Here is a 13,904-nt window from a genome sequence, read left to right on the forward strand (position 1 = left end):
CTTCTGCTTGAGGAGAGAAGGAAGAGTAAAAAAGACTTTTTCTTGGATTTGGACACCAGCTCAGCCACAGTAGGACAGAAAACTAGTCATGGCTGTGAGGTCCCTATTCCAGGTCTTGCTCTGGGTGACATACCTAGACATATACTGGGTGAGAAAAGAACCCAGTGTCTTGAAGGGAAGGACCCAATCCTGGCAGGATTCATCACCTGCTGACTAAAGAGCTCTTAGGCCCTGAATATCCAACGGTAATACCCACGTAGTATATACCATGGACCTTGGGTGAGACTGTGAGATGAGTGTATTCCCAGTTGTGATGGCTATGGTGAGAGACTCCATCTACTTCAGAAAAGCAGAGGGAAAAGTAAAGTGGCCTTTGTCTTTCACCTTAGGTGAAAGTAGTGGGGTAGAGCAACAAGCAGGCTCTTGGGATCCTCAATTCCAGGTTTTGTCTTTTAGACAGTATTTCTGGACATCTCAGTTAGTGTCTCAGTGGGTCACATATCCCCAAGGTCCACCTGCTCAGAGCCTTGCTCAGCACTAGGAATTGTCTAGGAGTTTCAGTCCTTATGGCCTAGACTGCCTTTCAAATTTATTTTATTTAGGCCCTGAGAGCACTTTAGTCCACGGTGGCAAGGCTTCTCAAAACTCAGGTTCCAATGACTGGGATGAGTGATTCCCATCTGGCTAGGACTGCTCTAAATGCCCCCTCTGGGCGGCTACACCTGAGTTCAGCCTGGTTTTCCTTTCTACTGTGACAGGGCCTTACTGAGTTCAATGCATAGTCTCATAGTGGCTGCACTTTCCCTCTCCCAAGAGCAGACATTCTCTTTCTGCCCCACATGGCTTCTGCTTGGGGATTCAGAAAGTGTAACATCATGAATTCAAGACTGTCTTTCCTACCCTTTTCAGTGCCTTTTTTAGTCATGTGAAGTTAAAACTAAGTACTGTGAATGTACATCTGACTTTTGGTTCTTATGAAGGTGCTTTTTTTTTTTTGTAGATAGTTGTTAAATTTGGTGTTCCTTTGTAGGGGACAATTGAAGGCTTCTTTTCAGTCATTTTACTCTGTCCCCCTACTATTGAATACATTTATTATTTATTGTTAAGTGCTTTGCTCCAAGAGCTTTCAAAATCTTAGGATCAAAAGATATGCATGTAAAAATCTAGAAAACACTACTGCCTCTGAGTCTTCATTGTCTCTGTATGATATAAATGAATGCATGAATGCATAATTAAATATACAATGAAATATAAATAAATAAAAATAACCTTGTCAGGTTTTGACTGTGTGCAATATTTTAAATTTAAAAAAAAAATTAAATTATTCACATTGAACTTACAAGTTATTATAGGAATAAAATTGTTTGAAAATATCATCTGAGGCCGGGCATGGTGGCTCATACCTGTAATCCCAGCACTTTGGGAGGCCAATGCAGGCGGATCACTGGAGGTCAGGAATTTGAGACAAGTCTGGCCAGTATATATAAATAATATTCAACCAGTTACTGGTTTTAGAGAAAAATAAAGCTCATTTGAAATTGTACTTGTCTGCATAGTGTTAACTTCATAATATATTTTCCATTATACCTACAATATCCAAAGTTTCTATACATTAATTATTAATTGAAAGTATACTTTTATTATCCAGTTTGGTTTAGGCTCCAGGCATGCTAGAATCTTAACAACAAAGATTGGTGAGGAATGAGAGATAGTTGGAACTGGATGGAATTGGCTGGGCTGTTTTCAGCTTCTTAGACCCTGGAAGTATGTACTTAACAACTGAATGGTTCTAGAAAATTAATCCATTCAAAATGTGGACAAGATTAGTTAATTGGGAATATGGGAATAAAATATAGTTTCCTAGAGAAAGAGATTAGATTGGTGTATAACATACTAGGACACTCGTCCAGGAGTCTGAGATTCAGAGAGTAATTTTCACCTAGCAAAATCCTGAAATTCTGTATGAGAAAACTTCACAGAAGCCTAGTTTTGTTGTTTGGTTCAATAAGGTGAGGAATAGGAGCACGCTAATGACTTAGCAGCATGGGGCCATGCAGAGTCCTATACAAATATTATCGATTCCAAACCAAATGTAAAAACGTCTTTCCAAGCTTCACCTACCATGAGGCTAGAAATTCTAATATATTTTATACCCTGACCAGGATTTGTTCTAGAATCTATAGGGCTTAGCATTTGTGGGCCATCAGTGATGTGTAAAGAATTGTGTACCAGGTCAGAGTGTGACAGGAGTAGTCATACAATACACTGGGGTTTTGGAACAGCAATATGAATTTAAAAACAGAAATTCACACTTGCTATTAAAAGTGGGTAGAGAAAATGTGGAATTTTTGATAAATGCATGATTAAATTCTCAAGGACAGATGTTGGGAATAGTCTATTCATGAAAGCAAAAGCTTATTTCTTTCCTCTTCCTTTTCTAATTTCCCCCTCCCCTTGCCTCTCCTCCTCCTCCACTCTTTTTATTTTGATTTTGAAGAAAGAAACCAGAGGTTTCTGAATAATATTATGGCCTGAAAACACTCTAAATAGATCAAATGCTCTATTGTTAATGTACATGATTTAAGAACATAATAATGTTTTTTCTGTAGATTTCATTTGGAAGTTCATGACATCCAAATGTAAGCACAGTGTAATGCTTTAAATTATTATTACCATATATTACATCTAGCAGCATAAATATTGCAAGTTTTAAAATTAAGAAATGTTAAGTTCACTTTATATTCCCTGATTGTTTTCATATTGAATATGAATAAGGATGTCCTTTGTTATCTGTTTTCACATTCATATTCTTTATGCAAAAACATCACTTGTCATCAATCTAAGTACTGTGTATTAAAGAGCAGTCTATATTTTCATAGCATATAGACTGCCTATGACTTATAACAGTTTGGCTTAACTTTACCATGGTTCAAAGTTGGTAATGCATTCAGTATGCTCCTCGATTTATCACGGACCTGAATCTTGTGTTTGTAGCCCCAGCATAAGTTAAGGAGCACCTCTATTAATGTTATTATTAGAACATCAACATTTACAGTACTTTGTGCTGAAACTTACAACATGAGCATTTCATTAACATTTATAATGATTCCTGTTGACTTTTTTTTCTGTTTCATTCTTTGTTATTTATGGTGTATGTATTAGTCAAGACTCTCCAGAGAGAGTATATATATAAAAAGATATATATATATATAAAAAAAGATATATATATATATATATGCGCACACACACACACACACATATACACACACACACACACATTTTATGTGCTTTTAAATCATGTGCATATATATATATATATAAACTTAAGGAATATTTTCATGCAATCGAGGGGGCAGGCAAGCTCAAAGTTCAAAATCTTCACAGCAGGCCTGCAAGCTGGGAACTCATTCAGGATTTAAACCTGCAGTCTTGACACAGAAGTTCTCAGTTTTTGCTCTTAAGGTGTCTTGACTGATTCAATGAAGTCCACCAACTTTATCAAGAATAACCTACTTAAAATCAACTGATTGTAGGTGTTAACCACATCCGTAAAGTACTTTTCACATCAACACGTAGACTAGCATTTGATTAAATAACTGAGTACTATAGCCTAGTGAAATAGGCACGCAAAACCATCACTCTGTGCAAACTCCTTTTTGTCATAAAAGCTATGATATGAGAACAGTTTAGAACTTAGTGTGTTACATTAACAATTTTAGAATGTACTCACTCACCCTTTCAAGCGTAGAGACTGTGGTAATTGCTTTGCAATGTAACCTTCAAACACAGTAGAGGAATATAGAATCCCAAACCTTCTTAGATATACCTAAATTATTCTCTCTTTAGAGTATAACAAGATAAAAATTATATATCCCTCTAACCCCAATTCTCTCCAAGAAATAATATTTTTAAAGCTTAAGTGTATCAAAAGTCACACACACAAACATGAAGGTTGCATAGTATGCACCAGGTGTCCTTTACAGTAGAAATGATATTAAGGTAAAGTCAATAGTCTTTTATACATTACTATCAGTTAATTATAAAATGTAACTAAGTAAACAACTATTATCAGGATACTAATATAACTCAAAGGAAAAACTGTCTATAGTTCATCCTAGCGCATCAATTGGGGCTACCAAAATATGGTGAGTTGGGAGAACAGCATGTAGAATAAAGGTGGCATTCTAGTTACAGGAAATTACTTATGCATAATTTAGAGATATAAGAAAACACAATACCCTAGAAAGCAGTTCAGTATCATTGCTAGCATTGGGGACACTTTGAAGCATTGTTGAGAGAAGGGCCCTAGAAGGTTGATGGGGGTCATCCATACAAAGACTTTGCAGGTTTTGTTTAAGAAATAAAATTACGTTTTGGAATTTGGGATTTTATTTTTATTTTTTGTGGGCATTGCCTCTAATTAGCTGTGTAAAACATCGTTGCATTTTTGCATTACAGACACTTTTTGAAATGCAGTTAGAGAGCAATAATTATGCGTATTTTTTAAAAGCTGATAGGCCGGGCGTGGTGGCTCATGCCTGTAATCTCCGCACTTTGGGGGGCTGAGGCAGGTGGATCATGAGGTCAGGAGATCGAGCCCATCCTGGTTAACATGGTGAAACCCCATCTTCACTAAAACTACAAAAAATTAGCCGGGCATGATGGCAGGAGCCTGTAGTCCCAGCTACTCAGGCAGCTGAGGCAGGAGAATAGCTTGAACCCAGGAGGTGGAGTTTGCAGTGAGCTGAGATCACCCCACTGCACTCCAGCCTGGGTGACAGAGCAAGACTCTGTCTAGAAAACAAAAAAAAGCTGGTATATGCTTTCCTACAATGAGGGTTATTTAATGTCATATGGCATTACATGTAATTCTCCTTAAAGGTTGGTATCATATATTTATTATACCTTTTTAACCAGTATCAATACTACATTAAGGGGACTAGATAATACTAATATATTACTGTTGCTTTTAAAAATGACAAGAATACATTTTGTTAGCAAGTCTAATATTTCTTCCTCACTCCAATGATTTTTAGCTTTTTTTCTCTCCATCAACTGATTTTCTTTTTTTAAAAGTAATTTTGTTAGAAGGAATTAATAAACTGTGCTGAAATCTAAAGCATTAAGAGAAAACTCAACATTCACTTAGATAGTCATAGCATCTCACAGTCCCACCAAATGAAGTCATGTTGCACCTCTGCCATAGTAAAGAAACTGCCATTTGTGGAATACAGTGTGATAACCACTGCACTCCAAGATGCTGCTTTAAGTCATGTGTACAAATGATATATATCATTACTTGTACAAAACTAGAATTTTTGTAAGAAATAGACTTTATTATTGAAATAGAAATTCAATACTAATTAATTACAAATAAAAAGCTCACACATTAAGTCATTCTAATTTCTTTTTTTTTTTATTATACTTTAAGTTTTGAGATGCATGTGCAGAACATGCAGGTTTGTTACATAGGTAGGTATACATGTGCCATGGTGGTTTGTTGCACTCATCAACCCATCATTTACCTGAGGTATTTCTCCTAATGCTATCCCTCCTCTAGCCCCCCAGCCCCTGGCAGGCCCTGGTGTGTCATGTTCCCCTCCCTGTGTTCACATGTTATTATTGTTCAACTCCCACTTATGAGTGAGAACATGTGGTGTTTGGTTTTCTGTTCCTGTGTTAGTTTGCTGAGAATGATGGTTTCCAGATTCATCCATGCCCTGCAAAGGACATGAACTCATCCTTTTTTTTATGGCTGCATAGTATTCCATGGTGTATATATGCCACATTTCTTTATCCAGTCTATCATTGATGGGCATTTAAGTTAGTTCTAAGTCTTTGCTGTTGTGAATAGTGCTGCAATAAACATAGGTGTGCATGTGTCTTTATAGTAGAATGATTTATAATCATTTGGGTATATACACAGTAATGGGATTGTTGGGTTAAATGATATTTCTGATCCTAGGTCCTTGAGGAATCACCACACTGTCTTCCACAATGGTTGAACTAATTTATATTCTCAGGAACAGTGTAAAAGCATTCCTATTTCTCCACATCCTCTTCAGCATCTGTTATTTCCTGACTTTTTAATGATCACCATTCTAACTGGCATGAGGTGGTATCTCCTTGTGGTTTTTATTTGCATTTCTCTAATGACCGGTGATGATGAGCTTTTTTTCATATGTTTGTTGGCTGCATAACAAAGACACAGACTGGCAAATTGGATAAAGCATCAAGACCCATCGGTATGCTTCATTCAGGAGATGCATCTCATGTGCAAAGATACACATAGGCTCAAAATAAAGGGATGGAGGAATATTTTCCAAGCAAATGGAAAGCTATAATAGCAGGGGTTGCAATCCTAGTCTATGATAAAACAGACTTTAAACCAACAGAGATCAAAAAGACAAAGAAGGGCATTACCATAATGGTAAAGAGATCAATGCAACAAGAAGAGCTAACTATCCTAAATATATGTGCACCCAACACAGGAGCACCCAGATTCATAAAGCAAGTTCTTAAGGACCTATAAAGAGACTTAGACTCCTACACAATAATAGTGGGAGACTTTAACACCCCACTGTCAGTATTAGACAGATCAATGTGACAGAAAATTAACAAGGGTATTCAGGACTTGAACTCAGCTCTGGACCAAGTGGACCAAATAAACATCTACAGAACTCTTCACTCCAAATTAACAGAATATACATTATTCTCAGCATCACATCACACTTATTCTAAAATTGGCCACATAATTAGAAGTAAAACACTCCTCAGTAAATGCAAAAAAATGGAAATCATAACAGTCTCTCAGACCACAGTGCAATCAAATTAGAACTCAAGATTAAGAAACTCACTCAAAACCACACAACTACATGGAAACTGAACAACCTGCTCCTGAATGACTACTGCATAAATAAATAAATTAATACAGATATAAATAAGTTATTTGAAACCAATGAGAACAAAGACACAACGTACCAGAATCTCTGGGACACAGCTAAAGCAGTGTTTAGAGGGAAATTCATAGCACTAAATAGCCACAATAGAAAACTGGAAAGATCAAAAATCGACCCCTTAACATCATGATTAAAAGAAATAGAGAAGCAAGAGCAAACAAATTAAAAAACTAGCAAAAGATAAGAAATAACTAAGATCAGAGCAGAATTGAAGGAGATAGGGACACACACAAAAAACCCTTTAAAAAGTCAATGAATACAGGAACTGTTTTTTTGAAAAGATCAACAAAATGGATAGACTGCTAGGCAGACTAATAAAGAAGAAAAGAGAGAAGAATCAAATAGACACAACACAAAATGATAAAGAGGATATCACCACTGATGTCATAGAAATACAAACTACCATCAGAAAATAGTATAAACAACTCTATGCAAATAAACTAGAAAATCTAGAAGAAATGGATAAATTCCTGGACACACACACCCTCCCAAGACTAAACCAGGAAGAAGTCGAATCCCTGAATAGACCAATAACAAGTTTTGAAATTGAGGCAGTAATTCATAGCCTACCAAACAAAAAAGGCCCAGGACCAGATGGATTCATAGCCAAATTCTACCAGAGGTTCAAAAAGGAGCTGGTACCATTCCATCTGAAACTATTCCAAACAATAGGAAAAGAGAGACCCCTCCCTAATTCATTTTATGAAGCCATCATCATCCTGATGCTAAAACCTAGCAGAGATATCACAAACAAAGAAAATTTTAGGCCAATATCCCTGAGGAACATTAATGTGAAAATCCTCAATAAAATACTGGCAACCCAAATCCAGCAGCACATCAAAAAGCTTATCCATCATGATCAAGTCAGCTTCACCCCTGGGATGCAAGGCTGGTTCAACATATGCAAATCAATAAATGGAATCCATCACATAAACAGAACCAATGACCAAAACCACATGATTATCTCAATAGATACAGAAAAGGCCTTTGATAAAATTCAACACCCCTTCATGCTAAAAACTCTCAAAAAACTAGGTATTGATGGAACATATCTCAGAATAATAAGAGCTATTTATGAGAAACCCACAGCCAATATCATACTGAATGGGCAAAAACTGTAAGCATTCCCTTTGAAAACCGGCACAAGGCAAGGATGCCCTCTCTCCCCACCTCTATTCAACATAGTATTGGAAGTTCTGGCCAGGGCCATCAGGCAAGAGAAAGAAATAAGGTGTATTCAAATAGGAAAAGAGGAAGTCAAATTATCTCTGTTTGCAGATGACATGATTGTATACTTAGAAAACCGCATCATCTCAGACCAAAATCTCCTTAAGCTGCTAAACAACTTCAGCAAAGTCTCAGGATACAAAATCAATGTGCAAAAATCACAAGCATTCCTATACACCAATAATAGAGAAACAGAGAGTCAAATCATGAGTGAACTCCCATTCACTATTGCTGCAAAGAGCATAAAATACCTAGGAATACAACTTACAAGGGATGTGAAGGACCTCTTCAAAGAGAACTATAAACCACTGCTCAGGGGAATAAGAGAGGACACAAACAAATGGAAAAACATTCCATGCTCATAAATAGTAAGAATCAATATTGTGAAAATGGCCATACTGCCCAAAGTAATTTATACATTCAATGCTATCCTCTTCAAGCTACCATTGATTTTCTTCACCGAATGAGAAAAAACTACTTTAAATTTCATACGGAACCAAAAAAGAACCCATATAGCCAAGACAATCCTAAGCAAAATGAACAAAGCTGGAGGCATCATGCTACCTGACTTCAAACTATACTACAAGGTCAGTAACCAAAACAGCATGGTACTGGTACCAAAACAGATGTATAGACCAATGGAATGGAACAGAGGCCTCAGAAATAACACTACACATCTACAACCATCTGATCTTTGACAAACCTGACAAAAACAAGCAATGGGGAAAGGATTCCCTATTTAATAAATGGTGCTGGGAAAACTGCCTAGCCATATGCAGTAAACTGAAACGGGACCCCTTCCTTACACCTTACACAAAAATTAACTCAAGATGTATTAAAGACTTAAACGTAAGATCTAAGACCATAAAAACTCTGGAAGAAAGGCTACGCAATACCATATTCAGGATATACGCATGGGAAAAGACTTCATGACTAATAACACCAAAAGCAATGGCAGCAAAAAGCCAAAATTGATGAATGGGATCTAACTAATCTAAAGAGCTTCTGCCCAGCAAAGGAAACTGTCATCAGAGTGAACAGGCAACCTACAGAATGGGAGAAACTTTTTTGAAATGTATTCATCCGACAAAGGGCTAATATCCAGGATCTAAAAGGAACTTAAACAAATTTACAAGAAAAAAACAACCGCATCAAAAAGTGGGCTATATGGGCTCTTTTTTTTTTTTGGTTCCATATGAAATTCATGAACAGTCACTTCTCAAAAGAAGACATTTATGTGGTCTACTTATTTATTATTGTTCTATTTCTTCCCGCTTCCCTTCCTCACTTTCTCTCTTTCTCCCTTTCCCTCCTTCCTTTTAACCCATTTTCTTCACCATCTCTTCCTTCTGCTTCCTTTTACTCTTTCACACCTTCTTCTTCTCTCACCAGAACACCACTGATTGAAATGTATCTTACCTTGTAAACTAGACGTAGAGCTTAACCTATAGCTAAGGAATAAATATAATTAAAATATTTAACAATATTTATTTTTTTCTTGTAAACAGGATCCACTGTGCTTTTAAGAACAACAACAAAAAAAGCAGCAGAATATAAATTGAATTTCATATCCAGATGTCTCGGGTTGTTAGAAGAGTGATTTTAGGAATTTATGCAACATTTTTTTAAAAATAAAAAAATCTAACTATATTATTTATCCTTTACTTCCAGAAAAACAAAATAAAACATTTTAGAAAAATTTTCTCAATGAACTAAATCAAAATGTTTTTGTTTTCCAAGATATTTTAATGTATTCTAACTCATTTCCAAATCTATGACTGAATATGCTAATTTTATAGATATTCCATGCATTTCATTTATGCTAGCAGAAACAATGTTATGTGCTTTATTTCTAACACATTTTTCTCAAATTTCGCTAGTTCAGGGTAACATGCATCCTCATCATCATCTTCATTACCAACATCATATTCACGGCCATAGTTACAGTAGCTAAATTTTAAGCACATTCTCATTTTTATGCACAGATTTCCACATTTATATTCTATATTTTACAAACAGAAGCTCAGTTTTAAATGTTTAATGGTTAAATGACTTGCTCAATAAAAGCCAATAAGTACAAATGCTGAATAGATTCAGGTCATGCTTATAAGTAATGCACTGCCATCTATATAGGGTAAAATCTGCAAAAATTTCATAAACTCCTCTGATACATTACTATTGTTACTTGTGATGGTATCATCATGGATTGGTTGTATATGAATATTTTGCATATTTATTGTAATTTCCAACATTTTATAAATTTTCTTAGTTGAGCATATGTTTTCCCTGTAGTACCTATATATTTTAAGTATAATGATAGCAGAAAAATAACTTCAGTCACATCAAAATTAAAAGTAATACCTTTTAAATATATTCCATTACTAAACAAATTATTGCTTAATTTAAATATTTAAATTTTTTTCCCCTAATTTTTGAGAATCTAACAATCATTTATTTTTAGATCTACTTCCTATTCCTTCTGTAATATATATGAAGACCTGCATTGACCTTATTAATCTGAAGTCACAGAGATTTTGATTCATTTTCTTCCTTCAGTGCAACACTCTTACAATGGAAACAAATGAGTAAAGGGACAGGGTGAATTGACAGATACCTGTAAATGAGTTGATAAGACTTTGCATTTGAATAATATGTGTAAAATTGTTCCTAAGTATCCAAAATGGATGGGTTCCATAATCCCCTTCAGATACCAAAATCTGTGGATGTTCAAGTCCTTAATATAAAATGATAGAGTATTTGCATATGGCCTATGCACATGTTTCATATATTTTAAATAATATCTAGATTACTTATAATATCTAATAAAATGTACATGCTATTTAATTGGTGGTTATACAGCATTTTTAAAATTTGCATTATTTTTGTTGTTGTAATTTTTTTCAAATACTTTTTTTTTTCTTTCTGGTTGGTTGAATTCACAGATGCAGAACTTGAAGATACAGAAGGTCATCTGCATGTGTATGTGCCTCTTTGTGTGTGTAACTGAAATATCTTTTTGATATTTAACCAGAAAAGTTCAACCTTTGGTCAATAGTTGGTATGATCAAATGTAGACTATGTAAGGCCTGTACCTGTTAGAGATAGCAGGGCAGTTTAAGTTTACTTTGTTCTATCTCCTTCATAGAGCTTTCAATGTTCAACTCACTGTGATGCATTGAGTAATCCACAGCAATCATGATGGTGTCCTGTATAGAATAATGAGTTGAACACAGTTCAGTTTAATGAACATATATTTTTCTAAAAGCATACATTTTTCTAATAACTTACAAAAAAAACTTCTGTAATGTTAGAATGACATACTAGAGAAAATGTGAAATACAAATTTGGGCAAGTGTGATATTAATTCTGACCACTAGTCCTAGAAAAGCTAAAACAGAGGTCAGCTGTTAGGTAGTTCTTTAAAAACAGCCAATTTTTTGCATTTATTTTATTATTTAAAAATAATATAATAAAATACACACCAAAACACCTAATGACTTGCAATCATTTTCAAATAAAACACATAAAGTAGCCAGAATGTGTATGGAAGTTGATATACAGAAGACAAGACAGCAGTCCAATCCACAGAGAGCTAATTCAGAACAAACACTCTGAATGTCATTAGAATCAAATGAATCTCTAAAAGACAACAAAGCTACAGTGGATCAAACATTGTAATGAACAAACTTTTGGTTTGGTGGCTTTTAGAGAGTCATTAAATATATAAATTTGAATTTCACTGGCAAATTAAATCATGCAGATTCATTAACCCTAGGCATATTATTAGGACTAACCAAGTTGAGTTGTGTATGTCGAATTCTCAGATACCCATATGTATATTTTAGAGGCTGCTATACAAAAAGACAATCAAACACTTTAGCACAGTTCACAAATGACCACTTCTCTTTACTGCTTCATTAATATAACTGGAACTAGGACTTATTTAGCTCCAGCCAAATGATTTCAAAGGAACTGATTATTTTGAGTCCCTGAGAACAGCATTTCAAAGCAGAAGAGAGATGTGCAGGAAAAACATAACTACTGATGCAGTTTGAATGACTTTCAAGTGAGAAAATTAAAATTTGATACTAATAAGGCGGTTGCTGAAGCCCTACTTTCTTTAATTAGTGGTCTTATGGGCCGCAGAGGACCTAGTAGGTTAGCATTTTATGCAAAGAGGAAGAAGGATATTTTATTAAAACTTTGCACTTCAAATTAATGTTCTTTACTATAATATATAAACTATAAATACATCAACCTTGATGTGAGGCCTGGGCTTGATTAAAGAAATGTTTAACAGATAATGAGTAACATCCAACAGATGCTTTGAAACGTGCTTTTAGGACAACATACAATTTTTATCATTTACTCCTTTTTTCTTTATTTTAAACATTTAAAAATAATATTTATTACATTTCTCTTGTATACAATGGATTATTGTGTTAGAAACTGTGGTAACAGTTTCAATTTCCACTTCTTTCTCTTCCATATGTGTTTTCACCTTGTTATTCCTCTAAAATATATTTAAAGTAATATATACATATTCTGCCATTATATATATATTCATATATGCTATTCAAAGAACATATTTACACATACTAATATATAAATATATACAGTATATTTATATATGAACTATAATAGGATAAATTATATATCAAATATGCAAATACATATAGTAATAAAAGTATATGCATATATCACATATATATTTACATTAATGTACTTTTAGAATGCAAGAATTATGAGGAAGATAGACTTGTTAGCAAATAAATGCAATGCAGAGTGATTATTGTTAGAAAATTATCAAAAGAGTACACTAGAAGGGTCAAGTAATCTTTCTTGTAAGGACAAAATGAAATCCAGAGCTCATTTTGTAATGAAAGGTAAGTGAAAGTTCACCAGTGGCTAATGGAGACAGATCTTTTTTTTCTCTCCCCAAAGGGAAAGCATATATAAAAGACCAGAGAGCATATGTAAAGAAACAGCATGGCATTTGGGAAAAAAATGCAGAAAGAAAATGAATGAAAGTAACATCATGTGGTTCTAAAGAGTAGCCTACTGGGAAAGTTGTAAAAGGTGTTGATTGCACTCTCACATGAACCTATAGTTTTTACTTTATCACAAACCTTACTGGAGTCAATAACAAAAATTAAGTGAGGAGAGTTGCTGGAATATTTAGCAATATTATAGCCCTTTTATTAATTTTTAAATCAATTTTTTCAAGCATTCAATACATATATTTTGAGTACATACTACCTGGCTTAGACATCAGTCATTGGTTTAGTTATATAAATCTGAATTTGATTTGTTGTTGTTAACAAAAGCATAGAAAGTCATGGGAAGTAGGGAAGTGATGCCATCAAGATGGCAGAATAGAAGGTAACCTGTTCTTATGCCTTAATAACAAGATTTCTGCTCATACAAAGATCCAGAAGGAGACTTGAATATATAACACAGCTGAGGAGTATGAGCTTCTTGACAAGCTCACCAGCCTCCATCACACAGCAAATTCCAAGGGGGCCCAGTGTCTGCGCTGGCCCCTCTATCTGTAGTTTGTGAACTATCCCAGCTGTGCTGAGACCTGCTGGAAAACATATAACTGTATGGGGCAACAAAAAATCCTTTCTAGCCTCTGTCCCACAGAAGATCCCGAGGGTCCCAGTCTCAGGTTCAGCACCCCTGCTACAATCAGTGAACTATTCTGTCTGTGCGGGG

Source organism: Macaca thibetana, chromosome 15, assembly GCF_024542745.1.
Source record: "Macaca thibetana thibetana isolate TM-01 chromosome 15, ASM2454274v1, whole genome shotgun sequence".
In the NCBI taxonomy this organism is placed as follows: Eukaryota; Metazoa; Chordata; class Mammalia; order Primates; family Cercopithecidae; genus Macaca; species Macaca thibetana.